Below are 22,455 nucleotides of genomic sequence, written 5' to 3' on the forward strand. Positions count from 1 at the left end.
AAGAACACCGGAGCCTTCCCTTTGGAATTTTGGGAAAATCCCGTAATATTGTAATTCAGAATCTACCATAGCTGTAATTAAATAATTGCAGTCACCCAGTCCAATTGTAATTGTTCGAGAGTTGTGATAATGAGCTTGGGCTTGAGGCGACAGTCAGTCGCCGAACGTAGCCGCGGTCACGGGATGAACGCTTTGTTTAACAAAGGTATGGAGTAATTCTATAGCTCTCCTTAAAAGAAATATTCGTGGCGACACGCGACAGTAAACATTCCAACGGTTTCTGTCCCGTGGCTCGCCACACGCAGACCCTATTCTTCGAGTAAGATGATTGCCAGATGTCGATGCGTCTCCGCAGTACATGTTCGGCTAGCCCGAGGGCCCGTTATAAATCTTAAGGTTTAGTTAACTAAGTCCTTCAAACAGACAAACAGTCTTTGTCCCAACTACGGGAAGATAGGGGAGACGCGAGATGCGAATGCGATGCGAATTTACGAGTAATAGCCGACATGAGTACAAAAATCAATGAATTAAAAGACGACATGCGTTCACTCAAGACAAAAAAGGAAATCGAGACACCCGTATCACTGCCGATAATTCCCTAGGTGACAATACCGACAGACGGTAGCCCCCAACCAATTAAGTTAAAAGACGCGATCGAGTCAGTACCAATATTCGTCAGATATCGACCCTCAGTATTTCAATATTTAAGAGCATGCGAGCGCGCACGAAACATGATTCCGCGGCATCAGGAGCCTCAGTTGGTAAAATTATTAATGAATAAGCTTCGCGGGCACGCGTTCCTCGCCATAGAGGACAGTTAGCTAAACAGTTTGAACGATTTCGGGAACAAATTAAAGGATATGTTCGGCCGGACTCAGATTTGGACGACGACCTATCCGGATTATTTCAATAAAAATAAACGAAACTCCAAGTACTCCCACCGCTAGAATAATTTCCCCAGATTTAAAAACTAAGACAAATTTACTATTAGACCCCGGATCAGAAATCAATGTCATCAAGAAACCTGCCTTATCCGAATCAGCAATCATGCTGCAGCAATCATGCAATCGTAATGCAGGTTGCGGGAAATCAAGTTATTTTTCACGTGGGGAGCACGAGGCGGCTACGGGTTCTCAGGGCGTAGGACCACGCCCTGGTCCCATCGGGAAACCACGATGAATCTAATGTTCTCCTATAGCCGGGTGGTGACTGGTTGACGTCTTCGGCCCTCGCCAGTTTGCCGATCCGGTGCGAAGAACCTCGGAGAAGTTGGTGGGCCCGTATCTGCCAAGACCACTCACCTCACCTTCTTGTGGGGCTCCCCGTCACCCTGCGCCGGCCTTTGCTGGGGCTGCGAAAGAGTGAGTGGCACCAGGATGGAAACCCTTGTTGACGACCTCGGCGACTTCAGAATCACAATGGACAGAGAAACGAACCAAAAAATCGTTTACAGTGCAGGGGAGGGATACCACAGTACCGGCGCAGCCGCGGGTTGTAAAACGGGCCCCGAGTCGTCATCGAGCAACCGTGATCGTCCGGGGGTGGGCCGCCAGGCCCCCGAACACGCTCATGCGTCTGGCGAAGGGGACACACGAACTGGGGGGTCTCGGAGAGGGTTGGAGGAACTCGACGTTATGACCGTCGGCCCGGGACCCTCACGGGATGGGACGCGGCGACGCCGCAATCGCGGCGGGGCGGTGAGATCCGACGACGAAATGTCGTCATGCTCTTCCTATTCGACCGCTGCCGGGACGGTCATCGTGGAGGTTTTAGTCGGTTGGAGTCCGGCATTACCACGCCGCTTTTCCCCAGAAGCGACCTGGTGTCCGTGCGGATTTCCTCCACGTTAATAATAATAATTATAAAAAAAAAGTTATTTTTCACGTAGTTGACTCATTGCTGATCGATCAAGATGGAATCTTAGGATCCGAATTTTTCGCAGGATGCAAGGCTCGTTTGGATTACGAGCGAAAACATATAAGTGGGGAAATATTTATATCCCCTTGGATACAAGAGAAAAGATAATCGTGCGGAAACGAAGTTCGGTACCATTACAAATGTTCGATTAACATTACAAATCTGGAGATAAAAGAGGGATTTACTCCCAAAATCGAGCCAATCAAGGGAGTCTATTTTGGTAGGTGCGAAGAACCATAAGGGACAAGGATATACAAGAATAATAAATACCACATCGAAAGATTACGAATTTATCACACCTACAATAGTAATTAAAGAATTTGAGAACCTCGCCTCGCCGCCTGAAGTTCCGTCTTCTTGATTATCTCACCTTTTTTTGGACGCACGGAGTCTGCTGAAGTTTCGTTTTCTTGATTATCTTGTTTACGCTATTTTTAATTTTCCACATCCTTGAGACACGTAGATGCTGCTGAAGTTTCGTCTTCTTAATTTCTCATGTTTCGTTTGGTGTTAGTGACATACGAGGTGCGTGATAAAATGTAGATATTGTAGTAGCTCGTATTTTGTTGATGTTTCGTCTGCGATGCTTCCCAGGCTTTCCCTACTGATGCCAGTGGAACGTGCCAGGCGCGTGGCAGCTTTGTCCTTGCTGAGGTTGCATTTGTGATGTATTTGGTAATTTCCTTGCTCATGTCAATGAAACGTACAAGGCGTGTGGCAACTTAGTGTTTGAATTGAAATCAATAAGTAATCAATTGAAATCTATAAGTATTAACTACAGTTTGTCTTAATCGGAATCAAGTTAGTAGAAATTTATAAGTATTAACAAGAGCTACCATCTTTCGATAGAAGTGTTTACACCGTCACTCTGCTAGTTGTCTCTCGAATAATTGTTTCAAACGAAATTTATAAGTGTTAACTACGAAGGTTGCCCTAGCGAAATAAGTGCCAAAGTTCGATTAACCGCCGAATTGTATAATAGAACACGATTGACTCCGCATACATTTAAGGTGAGAATTTTAAAGTTTGTATATTCTCTTCTCTGATAACTTCGCAGTTGTACGATATTTGAAATCGGAATAAAAGTATCCGTTGGCAGTTACAATCAACGAACAAGAATATCAAGCACACGATTAACGCGGATTTTGCCCAAGACATTTTGGATTCACAACGACCGTTCTCTGCATTAACTAGTGATCTGACGCAGCCGAAACGTTGTGCTAATTACGGTGTTTTCAATCATAGAAAACACCTATGGTCTCCGTGTTTCTCTTCCCATTATTAGCACATATTGGGCGAGAGGGACGAAGATCTGCTTCGCGCGGCCTCCTCGGGGGCGATGGCCTCCCCTAGCGACAAATTAATCGGTTAGGGAAATTTGCATTGTTGGCTCGATCAAGAGGATCGGAGTGCAAGGAGTGCACTGTTAGTAATTCATGAGAGACCCCGGGAACACTTCTGTCAAATGTCAGGATGACCACCGTGGAGTTTTAGTCGGTAAGAAACCGACGCTGCTCTGCTGCCGCCGCAGAGGTGGAGTGTCCACGAGTATTTCTCCACGTACAAAAAAAAAAAAAAAAAGAAAACAAGCGGAGTGCACTGAGTGCGTCGTCGTCCCACGACATCCCGACATAAAAATCATGCCGAATTCTCCAGAATGTGTTTTAGGCAGTGCAAATTTATTCATTGGAAATGACTCTTTTAATGAGTATCTCGTGAGAGAACCGAATAGGTATCATTATTAAGTTATAGATAAATACAAAATTACATCAAAAACAAAGAAATGAACAGAAATAAAAAAATTTTTAGGCCTAGCAGTTCTAACGAGACAAGTAAAAATGAATGCTCTCTACGACTATTGGTCAACTGATCCATGTATGGAAACTCCATTCTTCTCGCAAGTAATAAGCAGAAACAGATTTTTACAAATAACGCAGAATTGGAATTTTTGCAACAATTCGATGACGAAATGTCATCGTGTTCTTCCTCTTCGACCGTTGTGAACGCGCTCGGCAAGCGATCATACCGGAAGATTACTGGGTCAAGGTTGGCCTCATGGAGGGCGAAAGCGTCCAGCGCTGAACTCCAACGGCGCACGTGGTCACTGTCACGACCGGCATACTTCAAATCCGACGGACTGACGATAGAGATAAAGATGTGGCGGCACTCGGCGACAATGTATATCGCTGAAGTGCCTAATGAACCATCAACATCCCAACGGTCCTTCCACCGAAGGTTCTAGAAGAAAGAGCACGTGGCAACGATCGCGGACGCCTAACAAATGCATGGACGGTGAGGATGTTGAGGGATGACAAAAGAAAGTAATCGGATCCGATCGAAAGTAAAATCATGAGAGTCAGTCTTAGAAAGTCACGCCTAGAGTTCGGAGGTAGATTGTAAAGTGTATTGATGTTAGAAAAAAGAAATAAAGTTTTCTTTTTTTATTTTTCACCTCAAATTCCTTTTTTATTTTGTTATTTTACGTGACATCACCACCACCTCCGCCGTCGCCTCAACAATGGCCGATCTCTGCCGTCTCTGCATCCGCGACGGTGCCGTTGGCGGCGACGACGCGCGGAAAGAGGATATAAAGATGGAATCGGATGAAAGAGAAGGGACCGAGAAGGACAGCTAACCGATTCACGGACATGAACACGCGGACAGCGCATATCTGCGGAGGAGGGTGCGCTTTCTGGAGAGTGAGGTCAGTCGTCTCCAGAAGACGGTGGAACGGCTGACCAAGGAATGTGTACTAAGAGGGCAGTAACAGAAGGAAGTGTAGCAACACTCGACAACAAACTTTCCAACGGTTTCTGTCCCGTGGCTCGTTACACAAAGACCCTATACAAGACAAGATGACTGCGAGATGCCGATACATTCTTACAGAATACTTTCAGTTAACCTAAGGGCCCGCTACAAATCTTAGGATTTTGTTAATTAAGGTCCTTCAAACGGACAAACAGTCTTTATCCCAATAGTCCCTAAATCTACCACCTACTACGGGAAGATACGGGAAATCTGCTTTTCTCACGTACGACGCTTCCTACTAGCATCTTTCTCTCAAGGATGGTTAGTATCCTTTTCCAACCACCAACTCAAAATTTAGCCAATTAACAACGACGTCCACTTCCCTCACTTTCCGAACCAACGCTTTCCTAAACGAATCCGATGATCTCGTATCCTTAGACACACCCCATCATAGTTTTTCCTATCCAGCATCATCGTGACGGAAAGTCAGTCGCGAGACGCCTGTACGAATTGATAGTTGATAGTTGGCAGCAATCACTGATCCGAGTTGCTCGACATCTCAGGCAATCATCGTCCGAACTCGTAGCGCATATCGAATCGTATCTACCCGAATCTACCCGAGTTCGAACTTGTAATCGCGAACCGCGAACCGAAGTTAATAACCGCGAGTTTTACGTCAAGTATACTCACCGAATACATTTTGTTAATAAATATTTATTGTTAAACATATTCGAGTGTTCCTTCAATACCTATCACGCCCATCACCTCAGAAGTAACGACGGTGAATGGCAAGCGGTGGGGATCACCACTACGAGGGGACGAAAGGAGATGCTCCCGGGGCCCCAACGGGAATGATTATGGGCCATAGAATAAGAATACATATAAAAAATTTCCTGCAAAAAGTGATAATTTCGTGGATAGAAGATTGTGGATCAAAGGAAAACGACGAAGAAATATCTAGTACAGCAAACACTTATGAGACATATGACAAGCAGATCATCCAGACTAGATCACCCACAAAGACTATCAAATTTCGGAAAACATAAACTTATAAACATAGTGTCTAGTCGTCGGAGTAAAAAAGCGCCAAAACCCCAATGTAGAATTTGCACAATTAAAAAAGAAAAGAAGTAGAATATGTTTTGTCTGTAAATTTTGCAATGTTCCATTACACAGAAGCGATTGTTTTGGACGATATCACACTTTTAAAAAAATATTAAATTATTATTTGCTTGAGGAAAATCATTGTATGGATTATGGAATATTATATAAATATTAATCTAAAAACGATTCTAATAGATCAAATAAATATCAATATAAATATTATAAGTAATTTCGCCAAATTTGAGTTAACATTTCTATAGGTATGAGAAAAAGCGCGTATATTCCCGCGCGATATCCTAGAGTCTAAACAGAGCTAGAGTCTAAACTGGCTTCAACGATGTATCTACGACCGAGTGAGAGGTAGACAGTACATAGGATTTTCAACCGCTACTGGTCGGTAAAATGATACGATAGTACACAACAAGTGTATAAGGTGAAACCGTGAATGTGCGTGCGTGCGTGCGTGCGTGCGTGCGTACGTGGATAACGATAAGGCGAAGCGAATAATATGCATAGTGAATCTTTTCTGTCTTTTGTGAAGAAAGGTTTCATTTTTCATTCTTTTGGTCTCTTCCCTCTCGTTTCTTTTTTCTTTTCTTCTCTCCAGCGTCACATGAAGCGCACAAATGTCCAAATCTTTCCACGGTTCTTTCTTGGTTCGCTATATTTTGCGAATGAAATTGTACTTCAAATCCACTATATCCAAACGTCTTCCCCTATCCTTTCCTATTTCTCTACCTATATGTCGGAGATGCAAGGAAAGCCGAAGCCTTTCCTTGGAAATTTTCGGAACATCCTCTAGTACTTTAGCCTAGATTTTATTATAGGTGACAATTGGTCGCCGAACGTAGCCACGGTCACGAGATAAACGTTTTGCCTAACGGAGGTCTGACGAGTGGTTGTATGGGTTTTCCGAGAAGTGTGATTGTGGCGGCATGCAGCATCGAGAGCGAGCCTAGCCACGTGTGAGGTTACCTCGGAGGTGCCGATACAATGGGAAATACATTTGCTAGTCCACGCGAAGAGTTGTCACGCGCCCAAAATTCCCATCTTAACCCGACATATATTTTAAATAACCCAGAGCGGTCGGAGCCTATATCGAATCGATAAAGTTTGGACCCACGTAAAAATAAGTATAAAGCTCAGGAGTTTGTCGTTTGGGTATTCAATTGTGTGTTCACTATCGTTACTACTCGCACTCCGCACTCGTACTACAAATCGACAAATTTTTACAATTTGTTAATTTATCAACCACGGTTGATCATTTTACAATCCACAGGAAAATGATAACATGCTCGATATTCTAGTTCGTGTTTGAAGATACATAAAAAATATATATTTATGCACTTCCTATACTACATATCTCATTGAGCATGCGAAAACTCGCTAGTAGAACGCTAGTAGTAGGTTATGAAAATACATCTAATTCATAAATATATTGTGAAAATTATGTAAAGAAATATAAATAGAAGATAAATTTGAGATAACAAAATGATAGCACGCGCCATACAAAATATATTTTAGAAAAAATAAATGATTTCTTATACTTTATTACTTATATTTATTTACCTATATTTTTACTTCCCTTGTAAAATATCTATTATATTTCGATGTACTCAGTTTTTTAATATTTTCATGTTAAATTATATTATTCTTTCAGAGTTATATAATTTTGCTCTTTCACTATTTGAAACTATTTCCTTCCACGAAACGATTTCCTTCGACGAAAACCATGCCATGCTTTGAAATACAACTTTTCAAAACATTTAATGTAAAAATAGGCAGGTCATGATCCATACTGATATATACATATTTTCTCATTTGGAGTTAACATCGCAAAAAGTTCCTTCTTGCTTAAATTTCATTTACGATAAGTATCTTCTGTTTGTTCTTCAGTCATAATCACGGAAATAAATGGTCGAAGAGGTAGTGTGCATCGAAATATAAATATAATATGCTCAAATATACTAGAACTGCTAAAATATTCAACAAGGGCGGTGGTATAGGCAATCGTCATCGAGAACAGATGACTAGCAATCGTGTTATCGTAAGTAGCTTGTTTTTTCTTGTTCTTTATTTTGAGATTCAGCTTCCATTCCTTACATTCATCAACTCTTTGTATTCTCCTTATTTCCCCTTCCCTTTTCACCCTTTTCCACTTGCGGCTCATTTCTTCACCCGGAACAGAGTATGTAGCTGATTTTCATCGAACAAACCTGTTCGAACGTCTCACACCACTTTACGGATACTTGCATATAACTATAATACGCATCTTCATTCGTCTCTTATTCATTGAATGGATTTGAGAGACAGCGATTCTGGCGTGCTTTCCTCTAAGCATTATCGTGTTAGGAATGTTCCTACTAGAGTATATATGTTTCGTAACGGTGATAAATAGACCGAGTTCGATGGACTTTCAAATGGATGGAGCAAATTTCTGATGCCCAGATTTACTACTATAAAAATAAATCAATGCATCATTTGATTAAGCAGTTTCAGAAAACAGTCTGAATTTAATTTGGTAGGACCGTCATTTTAAAGATATCTTCAGGATACGCGGGACAGCGTACTCTATATATTTAGTATAGTTTAAAATGATATCTTATAGGATTCTCAAATCCGAGTCGAAATTGAATTCATGAGCAGTTGCAGTTTTCATACAGGCATGTATGTATGTTTTCACTTAAAGCCTTCTTGACAGCATTTCACAGATGAGGCATCAAAGTTTTCTCTGCACGTTGTCTATTGACAGTCTTGAGCGCAGTGAGATCATATTGGAAGCTCTCGAAAAATTAGTGAATAAAATTATTGCTAAACAGATCGAGAGAAAAGGAGCGTTAGGTGCTCCTCTTATTAAATTATCAGAGAATTAAAAGTTGTTTCCTTTTCATTTTTACTATTTATATCATTTCTAAAATAATACTAACATTGACAATAAAATTCGATTGGGTTAGACATCTTCGCTTTAGTGATAAATAGTTGTTACGCGATACATTTGTTCAGTTGAGATGTACTGTTGAATACAAATACAATATACAAATTGTATTATAATTTATAGCGTAACTATGGATAGATTTCAATGGTAAGAAGATTATTTTAAACTCGTACAAGCATATGCCTCTGCTCAAAGTGATGAATCTTTATGCTCTTGTTCAGCAACTGGCCTAATAACATTTATGTGACAAAAAAACATATACATCTAGAAAAATTGTATAATACACAACTCACTTCTCGATAAATGTGCGAACATGTGTAAGATGTTCGAATTTCGAATATTTTTCAGACATTCATCCACTTATGTGAAGAACGATTTTTCGCATGAGTCATCTGATTATTTTATTTTTTCTCCGAATGTCCGTACGTTATGTGTGTATTCTGTACATCCTCTGTGAACGCTTTCAGTCCTTCCGGCTTCAGTCCTTCGTCGTTTCCACGATTCGGCCGGTGTCGCTTATTTTTTTTTCAACTGCTGTGACTTGTATTCCCCCTTTACGGGGGATTACTAGCGTGAATAGCGCGTCGCGCGCTTCTCCGCTGGTTCTTATTTCACCATCCTCAACTTCCGACCGGATTATAATCACATTTCTCGGTGGTTTTACCGCCATTTGTCCGCTTTATTGCTGGCCATCTTCACTTTTTCCGCGTACGAGAGCTGTTTTGGCTCGGCCTTCGTTGTTTTCTTAACGGCCGTTTTAAGCCGCTTGCTGGCTTCCAGCGACTTACTCACAGCGCTTAATATCGCAGTTTCCTTATTCTTAGCTTTTAGCTTGTTCTAGCCTTCCGGCTAGATGACAGTTGTGGAGCAGGAGATTCTCCACAAATCCTCTCATATCCTTAAAGTAACGCATTATCGTTGCGGTTTGCCCTTGTTGACTTTGTTGCTCGGGTCGTGGCAGAATGGTAGGACCCTCTTTTCCATATCGCTAGCTCGCTCCCTTATGTCGGGTATTGGCCGCGATTCTTCTTTAGTATCCTCCTTCTCTTCATCAGACCGCTTCTTGATTTCTGGGCTGTTTTGCTTTATCGGTGTAGCGCTTATATTAATATCTTTAGGGGTTGACCACTCTGCCCCTTTTTCAGGCTTTTGCGTTTTCAAGGGTTGCAAAACCATGCTTGCATTCGTGGCGGGTGGCGGGTGGCGGGTGGCGGGTGGCGTCTGCCCACGTGAAGACATCTGGATTACATTCGTGGCGTACTGTTTGTACACACGGACAGTGTACGAAGCGACGCGAACACAACCTATCTGCATGCCGTCATCTTGGGTCAACGCATGCTGTCAGGAGATCTTTAAAATGTGTCCAAGGATGTTGGCCGATGTAATTGTTAACAATGACTTGGCTTACTTAGAACCAGGCAGGCAACCGCCAGAGGCAAGCGAGGTGAAGAGGCTCTACAAGCATTTCTGGGGTAGAACTGCACCTCCAAATCCTATAATCCTAGGAAGTAGAGCCTCGGAGTTGTCATTATGTGAATACTTTCCTGTTTCACATGATCTAATAAACCAACACTTCTTTCAACTTTTTTTAAGAAACTGTTTTGAATCGTGCAACATTTTCGATCGATTGCGATATCTCTGGTAATTGCATAGTTTTATTTGTCAATTTTACACAAGTAAATATTTCGTTTTTTCGTTCAGATAAACTGCAACGTGATATTATTTTATATCACTGTTGCTTGATCATATTGCACAATTTTTATGCCAAGAGAAATATGCTAAAATTCTACATGTAATTTCTTGAGAGATAGTTGTACATTCAAATCATACAAATATATTCGTCTATAAAGTGATGAAAATTTCCATAATTAGGAGGTTGGCGTATGCTGCGTTTTATATCGCGCAGGAATAATTAACTCCATTTCTTCCAATGACGTTATTACAGAAATTCATACTAACCACATGATCATCTGATTTAAGTGCACGAACGAAAGAATCCATCCGTTATTATTTTTTTCCTTCCATATATCTATAAGTGTCATTTCTCCACTACCCAACATGTTCATATTCTAAACGTATCATGCGCATCTTCTTTCCGTTTCCGTCCCAAAGTTCGCAACGCAAGTATATCATTTCTAATCTTTCCACTTTTCTTCTCCTTTTCTTTTATCTGAATAATGGTTTAGTACTGCATGATTCTTAGGAACATCTAACGCATTCGAGTCAAATTATTTTCCATCACTAAATACGTCCTTTCTTCGATACTTCCTACACTGCATACGTACTTTCGTAATTTCTATAGCTTTTCTCTACGGCGAGAGGCGAGAAATATCCAGCGTTTCAATGTTGGATGTTTCAAATGTTTACATCGTTGCAAAAGCGTCGATCGTTTAATAAAAGATCGTTTAATAAGACCTACTATTTTGGCATATCCTTTGGCATTCGTTGATACCGGCGATTGCTCTCTGCTCACCCTTGTGTTATATTTCACAGACCTTTCTAAGGATTATGTTACCATGTTTCAATATCCATTAATGAATTTTGTAATTTTTTAGACGTTACAGTTATTTGTAATGTATATATAGTCTTACTTTGATTGACTAACTGATTTACTTGCATAATTTAATGAGAAGTAAAACAATAAAATATTGCGTATAAGCTATCATTTTGCTTTCAAAACACCTTAATAGTAATCAATAAAAAATATAACAAGATTCTATTTAGATTTCCTTCTATAACTTTCATATCTTTTCTGCATGTATATAATTTATAAAATATAACGTTTAAAAAATATAAACTGGTAAAACATATAATATTCTCATGGGAGAATGTTCTCATTTCTCCTTGTACCGTACATCAATTAATGTCAAATTATACTACAATCAATAAAAATATAGCAGCAGAAATGGAAAATGTAAATAACCCATGGGAGAAAGCAGGGTATCTCTTGTGAAGACACCACAACTCCCATGATCTATTGTCGCAATCATAATTAACTAGAAGTGGTTAGAATGAAATAATTACGTAACTGTAACGCTGACCGTATGTTATGCCAACAATGGGAGCCGAGGCAGTAAAACTCGATAGCGACACATATACCCGTACGGCAACACGTGCTTGCGTGGCGATTACGAAAAACCGACGGCCAGTAGATGAAAGAAGGCCACATGCAGTCGAATGAAATCAAATATTAAAAACAGGGCCTAGGCTAATTAAGATTCTCTTAAGATGTTCACTACCAGCATCACACTATTATGATGCGTCGATTTTCATTCAGAGGTAAGAATCATAGATATGAGAAGACAGTCTCACGTACGATTTCAGGAAACCCAAACTGCAACATCCCGATTCCCACGGAAGTGAAGCCCCAGTGGACCACCACTCCGTGGGGGATGGCATTATAAATAAGCGTAGCAACATAGCGCAGCGCTCATTATTATTTTAATCATTCTTTGTGCTCATTATAATTTACGTACCATATTGTGCTCATTATTTTTGTATTCATTCTTAGTGATCATTGTTATTACGGTTCATTATTATTTTGTTCGCTCTTTGTGTTCATTGTTACTACTTTCGTTATTGCGCTCATCATTGCGTTTAAAAATTTTGTATAGTATTTTGCGTTTCGGGGTCTTTAGTTTTTCGGTCAAGAAAAGAGAGCCGCGACTAAGTAAAAAGAAAATTTTATCATTGAAGTCCTCATTTCATCGCTTAGACAGAAACGGGCATTGTAATTGCGGTATTAATCCAGTTAGTAAATTGTTCAGTCTGTATCGAAATAGATAAATAAAGTAAACGTTGATAGTAAACTATATTCGAGTTCAAGTAATAAACCCAACAAAAACATCGACGACCACCGGAGCAGCTGAGGTAATGGCGCCAGACAGCACCTACTCCTCAAGGTAAGAAAATTAAATTTAATATTTTAGTTTAAAATTTATTAAATTATATTTTTGTAAAGTTGTATAATAAATAATTGTTAAAGTAATAATTTATGAAATAATATAATGATTTATAGATTTAGTAATGTGAATGAAATTTTAAAGAATTAAATAAGTAAAATAAATTTTGTACTTTTTGTATCAGGGTTAATTAATATACTTTAATAATTTTATTATTCTCGAAAGAAAAAGAGTTAAATATATAATTATGTTTTTGTTGAATAAATAATTATAATATATATTTAGAAATTAAATGTTAATCGATTTTTTTATATCTAGTTTTTTTTTAATGAATTTAATTTATATATAAAAAATATAAAAAATTTATTTTATAATTTTTTTATTTTTATATAAAAAATTTATGGGATAATCTATAAATTTAAATATATAATTAAATTATTATTATTATTTAAAAATTTATATTATAATTATATTGATTTAGTAATAATTTATATTAATGAGTATTTAATAATTTAATAATTTTATATTAAAAATTTAAAAAATTTATATAAAAATTAAATATATATATTTATTAAAAAAAAATAGTTTATAATATATTTTAATTAAATATAATGATTATATTAGTAATTTAATATGTTTAAAAATTTTTATATGAATTTATAATATATATATATATATATATATAAGGAATTAGGCAAATTAAATATATTCACCTGTTTATCAAAAACATGGCTTATTGATTTTAATTTTAAGTCTATCTGCCCAATGATTTAATAATTTAATGGCTGCAGTATAATTGACTGTACAAAGGTAGCATAATCAATTGTTTTTTAATTAAAAACTAGAATGAAAGAATTAATGAGATATATACTGTCTCATATATATATAATTAATTTAAATTTTTAGTAAAAATGCTAAAATATATTTATGGGACGATAAGACCCTATAGAATTTTATATTTATATATATTAGATTTTAAATTTTTTAAATATAAATATTTAATTGGGAGGATTAGTAAATTTATAAAACTTTATTTTAAATATAAACTTTAATTAAAGAATAATTAATGATCTTGTATTATAAATTAAAAGAATAAATTACCTTAGGGATAACAGCGTAATATCTTTTTAAAGATCATATTAATAAAGATGATTGCGACCTCGATGTTGAATTAAGATAAATTTTAAATGCAGAAGTTTAATAATTAAGTCTGTTCGACTTTTAAAATCTTACATGATTTGAGTTCAAATCGACGTGAGTCAGATTGGTTATCTATAAAAATCTATAAAAATAAATAAATTATTTGTACGAAAGGACTATAATTTTTAATTAAATTATATTATTAACTTTAATTAATAATTTTCATTATATTAGCAAATTAGTGCATTAAATTTAGAATTTAAATAAATTATAATAAAATTATAATATATAATAATATTTTTTTTTAATTTTTTATTAATGATATTTATAATTTTGATTAGAGTGGCTTTTTTAACTTTATTTGAGCGTAAAATATTAGGTTATATTCAATTACGAAAAGGTCCAAATAAATTAATAATTAAAGGCTTATTTCAACCTTTTAGAGATGCTTTAAAATTGATATCAAAGGAATTTTTTTTTAAATTTTAATAATTTATATTTATATAGTCCAATAATTATATTTTTTTATCATTAATATTATGATTTATTTATCCTTGAATATATTCTTTTCTTTTTATTGATTATAGAATTATTTTTTTAATATTAATTTTGAGATTAATGGTTTATCCAATTATAATAATTGGTTGAGTGTCTTTATGTAATTATTCAATTTTAGGTTCATTACGTTCAGTTTCTCAAATAATTTCATTTGAAATTTTATTATTTTTTGTTTTTTTTTTACTAATAATTTTAATTGAGAATTATTCTTTATTTATATTTATAAAATTTCAATATAATATATATATATTTTTTATATATATCCTTTATGTATTATTTTTATAATTAGAGCATTAATTGATTTAAATCGAGTTCCATTTGATTTGATTGAAGGTGAATCAGAATTAGTTTCTGGATTTAATGTTGAATATTATAGAAGATTATTTGTATTAATTTTTTTTATCTGAATATTTAAATGTTATATTTATAAGATTATTATTAACAATAATGTTTTTTGGATTAAATTGATGATCATTTAGTTTTATTTTAGTTTATTTATTTCATTTAATTTTATTAATTATAATTCGTGGTGTATTACCTCGTATTCGATATGATAAATTAATAATAATATGTTGGGTTGAATTATTAGTGTTAATTTTAATATATATAATATTAGTTTATTTAATAAAAGAATTTATTGTTTTGATAGTATTTTAATTTGTATTTTAAAAAATATTTAATTTTTAATAAAATTTTTTTATAATAAATTATTATTAATTTTAAATTAATTTTATTAATTTAAAAATTATAAAAATTTATATGTTTATATATATAGATTAAGTTTTTAATTATTATATTTAAATATATAAAAGTTTGTTTATACAAATTTAATTAATTAAAAAATTAATTTTTATTAAATTTATATATATATTAATATATAATATATACAATATATAATAATATATAATATATAATATATAATATATATATAAAATATTAATAAATGATCAATAAAAAATTTTATTTATAAAATAAAATTTATTATTTTTTAAATTATTTAAATTAATTAATGGAATTAAATATAAAATAAAAATTGATATGAAAAGTATAATTACTCCTCCTAGTTTATTTGAAATTGTTCGTAGAATTGAATATGCAAATAAAAAATATCATTCAGGTTTAATATGAATTGGTGTAATTATTGGATTTGCTATTTTAAAATTATCTGGATCACCTAAGATGTAAGGTATTTGTAAGTTAATTAATATAAATAAAATAAAATTAAATAAAATATGTAAATATATAATGAAAAAATAAAATGATGCTCCGTTTATATGAATTAATCGAATTAATCATCCTGAGTTTATATCTTTTATAATATTTGAAATTCTATTAAATGCAATATTGATATTTGGACAGTAATGTATTGATAAAAATAATCCTGAGATAACTTGAATTATTAAAAATATTCCAAGTATTGATCCAAAATTTCATAAGTAATTAATATTAATTGTTGCAGGTAAATTAATAAATGATATTGGTAAATTTATTATATGAATTTTATAAATTGATGAAATTACTTTTTTCATTTTCATGCTCGTAAGTTTTTGTTTTTAATATAACAAATTTTTGTTATAATAAATAATATAATAATTAAGAAAATAATAAATATTAAAACAATGTAATAGTTGGGATTTAAATATAATGTTTTAATATTATAAATTTTATTATTTTTGTAATAATTAAAATTTAAGATCTTAATATTTATATCATAATGATTAATTAAGAATAAAAAAGTTAATATTAAAATTAAATTTGTAAAAAATAAATTTAAATAATTGGTTTTTTTAAATGGTTTATTAATTAAACTAATAAAATAAGAAAATAAAATTAAAATTCCTCTAATAAAAATAACTAATAAGATATATAAGTTTAATGAAATTATTTGTTTATATGTTAATGATATTTATTTTTATAAAAATAATATAAAAAATTAAATATAATATTTGTTTTAAAGGTGATATAAAGGTATTTAAATAAAAATAATTTAAAAAAAATTAAATTAATATTTAAATTTATAAATATAAGGAAGAATAGAATTATAAAAGTTTTCATTAATAATAAATTAATATATTAAAATTACCTATAGTTATATTAATATTTTTAAATTTTTAATTTACAAAATTAATGTTTTTATTAAACTATATAACTAATATATAAATTTAACAAAAAATAGTTTAAATAAAAACAATAATTTTGGGAATTATAGATATTTTTATAAAATTTTTTTGAAATTTAATATTAAATTAAGTAATTTAATTTTTTTTAAGTTGATTAATATTAAATTTATTTTAGAATTTGTTATTGTGAATTTAATTTTATTAATTTTAATTATTTTATTAAACAATAATATTTATTTTTTATGTACTCAATGTACCGTACGTATTAATTTCAATTCAGAGTATCCTGCTATTATTATTAATTGGATATAGTGCACTGCTATATAATATTGATAGTTCAAGAAAAGTATTAAAGCAGTGAAAATTATAGAGTTTTTAAGAAACAGGACGACAGAAGCAGGACAGAATCGCAACAGACGGACATTGCAAAAATGTCTTTTGCTCCGCCTCCAAGGGTTTGCATCCCCCCAAATGTTTTCAAAATTTCCTAAGGAATTATACCTGGCTTTATACCCTAGCAAATTTTATGACCGCATGAAAACATACTTCTTAGTTTCCTACTTTCTTTCATATTTCCCCATTCCTATTTTCGTAGTTAATAAGTTGAAACTAATTCGTATTCAATGTATCTCAAATATTATTTATAAAAAATGAGAAAATTAAATATATAAAATATAATGATGTAAATAATATATTTAAATTAGTATATGGGTATTCAATTATTTGTTTTCCTAATCAAGTAAGTATAATAAAAATATTAATAAATGATCAATAAAAAATTTTATTTATAAAATAAAATTTATTATTTTTTAAATTATTTAAATTAATTAATTAAACCTAACCCCAACCTAACCCCAATCTTAGGATTTTGTTAATTAAGGTCCTTCAAACGGACAAACAGTCTTTATCCCAATAGTCCCTAAATCTACCACCTACTACGGGAAGATACGGGAAATCTGCTTTTCTCACGTACGACGCTTCCTACTAGCATCTTTCTCTCAAGGATGGTTAGTATCCTTTTCCAACCACCAACTCAAAATTTAGCCAATTAACAACGACGTCCACTTCCCTCACTTTCCGAACCAACGCTTTCCTAAACGAATCCGATGATCTCGTATCCTTAGACACACCCCATCATAGTTTTTCCTATCCAGCATCATCGTGACGGAAAGTCAGTCGCGAGACGCCTGTACGAATTGATAGTTGATAGTTGGCAGCAATCACTGATCCGAGTTGCTCGACATCTCAGGCAATCATCGTCCGAACTCGTAGCGCATATCGAATCGTATCTACCCGAATCTACCCGAGTTCGAACTTGTAATCGCGAACCGCGAACCGAAGTTAATAACCGCGAGTTTTACGTCAAGTATACTCACCGAATACATTTTGTTAATAAATATTTATTGTTAAACATATTCGAGTGTTCCTTCAATACCTATCACGCCCATCACCTCAGAAGTAACGACGGTGAATGGCAAGCGGTGGGGATCACCACTACGAGGGGACGAAAGGAGATGCTCCCGGGGCCCCAACGGGAATGATTATGGGCCATAGAATAAGAATACATATAAAAAATTTCCTGCAAAAAGTGATAATTTCGTGGATAGAAGATTGTGGATCAAAGGAAAACGACGAAGAAATATCTAGTACAGCAAACACTTATGAGACATATGACAAGCAGATCATCCAGACTAGATCACCCACAAAGACTATCAAATTTCGGAAAACATAAACTTATAAACATAGTGTCTAGTCGTCGGAGTAAAAAAGCGCCAAAACCCCAATGTAGAATTTGCACAATTAAAAAAGAAAAGAAGTAGAATATGTTTTGTCTGTAAATTTTGCAATGTTCCATTACACAGAAGCGATTGTTTTGGACGATATCACACTTTTAAAAAAATATTAAATTATTATTTGCTTGAGGAAAATCATTGTATGGATTATGGAATATTATATAAATATTAATCTAAAAACGATTCTAATAGATCAAATAAATATCAATATAAATATTATAAGTAATTTCGCCAAATTTGAGTTAACATTTCTATAGGTATGAGAAAAAGCGCGTATATTCCCGCGCGATATCCTAGAGTCTAAACAGAGCTAGAGTCTAAACTGGCTTCAACGATGTATCTACGACCGAGTGAGAGGTAGACAGTACATAGGATTTTCAACCGCTACTGGTCGGTAAAATGATACGATAGTACACAACAAGTGTATAAGGTGAAACCGTGAATGTGCGTGCGTGCGTGCGTGCGTGCGTGCGTACGTGGATAACGATAAGGCGAAGCGAATAATATGCATAGTGAATCTTTTCTGTCTTTTGTGAAGAAAGGTTTCATTTTTCATTCTTTTGGTCTCTTCCCTCTCGTTTCTTTTTTCTTTTCTTCTCTCCAGCGTCACATGAAGCGCACAAATGTCCAAATCTTTCCACGGTTCTTTCTTGGTTCGCTATATTTTGCGAATGAAATTGTACTTCAAATCCACTATATCCAAACGTCTTCCCCTATCCTTTCCTATTTCTCTACCTATATGTCGGAGATGCAAGGAAAGCCGAAGCCTTTCCTTGGAAATTTTCGGAACATCCTCTAGTACTTTAGCCTAGATTTTATTATAGGTGACAATTGGTCGCCGAACGTAGCCACGGTCACGAGATAAACGTTTTGCCTAACGGAGGTCTGACGAGTGGTTGTATGGGTTTTCCGAGAAGTGTGATTGTGGCGGCATGCAGCATCGAGAGCGAGCCTAGCCACGTGTGAGGTTACCTCGGAGGTGCCGATACAATGGGAAATACATTTGCTAGTCCACGCGAAGAGTTGTCACGCGCCCAAAATTCCTATCTTAACCCGACATATATTTTAAATAACCCAGAGCGGTCGGAGCCTATATCGAATCGATAAAGTTTGGACCCACGTAAAAATAAGTATAAAGCTCAGGAGTTTGTCGTTTGGGTATTCAATTGTGTGTTCACTATCGTTACTACTCGCACTCCGCACTCGTACTACAAATCGACAAATTTTTACAATTTGTTAATTTATCAACCACGGTTGATCATTTTACAATCCACAGGAAAATGATAACATGCTCGATATTCTAGTTCGTGTTTGAAGATACATAAAAAATATATATTTATGCACTTCCTATACTACATATCTCATTGAGCATGCGAAAACTCGCTAGTAGAACGCTAGTAGTAGGTTATGAAAATACATCTAATTCATAAATATATTGTGAAAATTATGTAAAGAAATATAAATAGAAGATAAATTTGAGATAACAAAATGATAGCACGCGCCATACAAAATATATTTTAGAAAAAATAAATGATTTCTTATACTTTATTACTTATATTTATTTACCTATATTTTTACTTCCCTTGTAAAATATCTATTATATTTCGATGTACTCAGTTTTTTAATATTTTCATGTTAAATTATATTATTCTTTCAGAGTTATATAATTTTGCTCTTTCACTATTTGAAACTATTTCCTTCCACGAAACGATTTCCTTCGACGAAAACCATGCCATGCTTTGAAATACAACTTTTCAAAACATTTAATGTAAAAATAGGCAGGTCATGATCCATACTGATATATACATATTTTCTCATTTGGAGTTAACATCGCAAAAAGTTCCTTCTTGCTTAAATTTCATTTACGATAAGTATCTTCTGTTTGTTCTTCAGTCATAATCACGGAAATAAATGGTCGAAGAGGTAGTGTGCATCGAAATATAAATATAATATGCTCAAATATACTAGAACTGCTAAAATATTCAACAAGGGCGGTGGTATAGGCAATCGTCATCGAGAACAGATGACTAGCAATCGTGTTATCGTAAGTAGCTTGTTTTTTCTTGTTCTTTATTTTGAGATTCAGCTTCCATTCCTTACATTCATCAACTCTTTGTATTCTCCTTATTTCCCCTTCCCTTTTCACCCTTTTCCACTTGCGGCTCATTTCTTCACCCGGAACAGAGTATGTAGCTGATTTTCATCGAACAAACCTGTTCGAACGTCTCACACCACTTTACGGATACTTGCATATAACTATAATACGCATCTTCATTCGTCTCTTATTCATTGAATGGATTTGAGAGACAGCGATTCTGGCGTGCTTTCCTCTAAGCATTATCGTGTTAGGAATGTTCCTACTAGAGTATATATGTTTCGTAACGGTGATAAATAGACCGAGTTCGATGGACTTTCAAATGGATGGAGCAAATTTCTGATGCCCAGATTTACTACTATAAAAATAAATCAATGCATCATTTGATTAAGCAGTTTCAGAAAACAGTCTGAATTTAATTTGGTAGGACCGTCATTTTAAAGATATCTTCAGGATACGCGGGACAGCGTACTCTATATATTTAGTATAGTTTAAAATGATATCTTATAGGATTCTCAAATCCGAGTCGAAATTGAATTCATGAGCAGTTGCAGTTTTCATACAGGCATGTATGTATGTTTTCACTTAAAGCCTTCTTGACAGCATTTCACAGATGAGGCATCAAAGTTTTCTCTGCACGTTGTCTATTGACAGTCTTGAGCGCAGTGAGATCATATTGGAAGCTCTCGAAAAATTAGTGAATAAAATTATTGCTAAACAGATCGAGAGAAAAGGAGCGTTAGGTGCTCCTCTTATTAAATTATCAGAGAATTAAAAGTTGTTTCCTTTTCATTTTTACTATTTATATCATTTCTAAAATAATACTAACATTGACAATAAAATTCGATTGGGTTAGACATCTTCGCTTTAGTGATAAATAGTTGTTACGCGATACATTTGTTCAGTTGAGATGTACTGTTGAATACAAATACAATATACAAATTGTATTATAATTTATAGCGTAACTATGGATAGATTTCAATGGTAAGAAGATTATTTTAAACTCGTACAAGCATATGCCTCTGCTCAAAGTGATGAATCTTTATGCTCTTGTTCAGCAACTGGCCTAATAACATTTATGTGACAAAAAAACATATACATCTAGAAAAATTGTATAATACACAACTCACTTCTCGATAAATGTGCGAACATGTGTAAGATGTTCGAATTTCGAATATTTTTCAGACATTCATCCACTTATGTGAAGAACGATTTTTCGCATGAGTCATCTGATTATTTTATTTTTTCTCCGAATGTCCGTACGTTATGTGTGTATTCTGTACATCCTCTGTGAACGCTTTCAGTCCTTCCGGCTTCAGTCCTTCGTCGTTTCCACGATTCGGCCGGTGTCGCTTATTTTTTTTTCAACTGCTGTGACTTGTATTCCCCCTTTACGGGGGATTACTAGCGTGAATAGCGCGTCGCGCGCTTCTCCGCTGGTTCTTATTTCACCATCCTCAACTTCCGACCGGATTATAATCACATTTCTCGGTGGTTTTACCGCCATTTGTCCGCTTTATTGCTGGCCATCTTCACTTTTTCCGCGTACGAGAGCTGTTTTGGCTCGGCCTTCGTTGTTTTCTTAACGGCCGTTTTAAGCCGCTTGCTGGCTTCCAGCGACTTACTCACAGCGCTTAATATCGCAGTTTCCTTATTCTTAGCTTTTAGCTTGTTCTAGCCTTCCGGCTAGATGACAGTTGTGGAGCAGGAGATTCTCCACAAATCCTCTCATATCCTTAAAGTAACGCATTATCGTTGCGGTTTGCCCTTGTTGACTTTGTTGCTCGGGTCGTGGCAGAATGGTAGGACCCTCTTTTCCATATCGCTAGCTCGCTCCCTTATGTCGGGTATTGGCCGCGATTCTTCTTTAGTATCCTCCTTCTCTTCATCAGACCGCTTCTTGATTTCTGGGCTGTTTTGCTTTATCGGTGTAGCGCTTATATTAATATCTTTAGGGGTTGACCACTCTGCCCCTTTTTCAGGCTTTTGCGTTTTCAAGGGTTGCAAAACCATGCTTGCATTCGTGGCGGGTGGCGGGTGGCGGGTGGCGGGTGGCGTCTGCCCACGTGAAGACATCTGGATTACATTCGTGGCGTACTGTTTGTACACACGGACAGTGTACGAAGCGACGCGAACACAACCT

Source organism: Bombus vancouverensis, chromosome 8, assembly GCF_051014615.1.
Source record: "Bombus vancouverensis nearcticus chromosome 8, iyBomVanc1_principal, whole genome shotgun sequence".
Classification (NCBI taxonomy): Eukaryota; Metazoa; Arthropoda; class Insecta; order Hymenoptera; family Apidae; genus Bombus; species Bombus vancouverensis.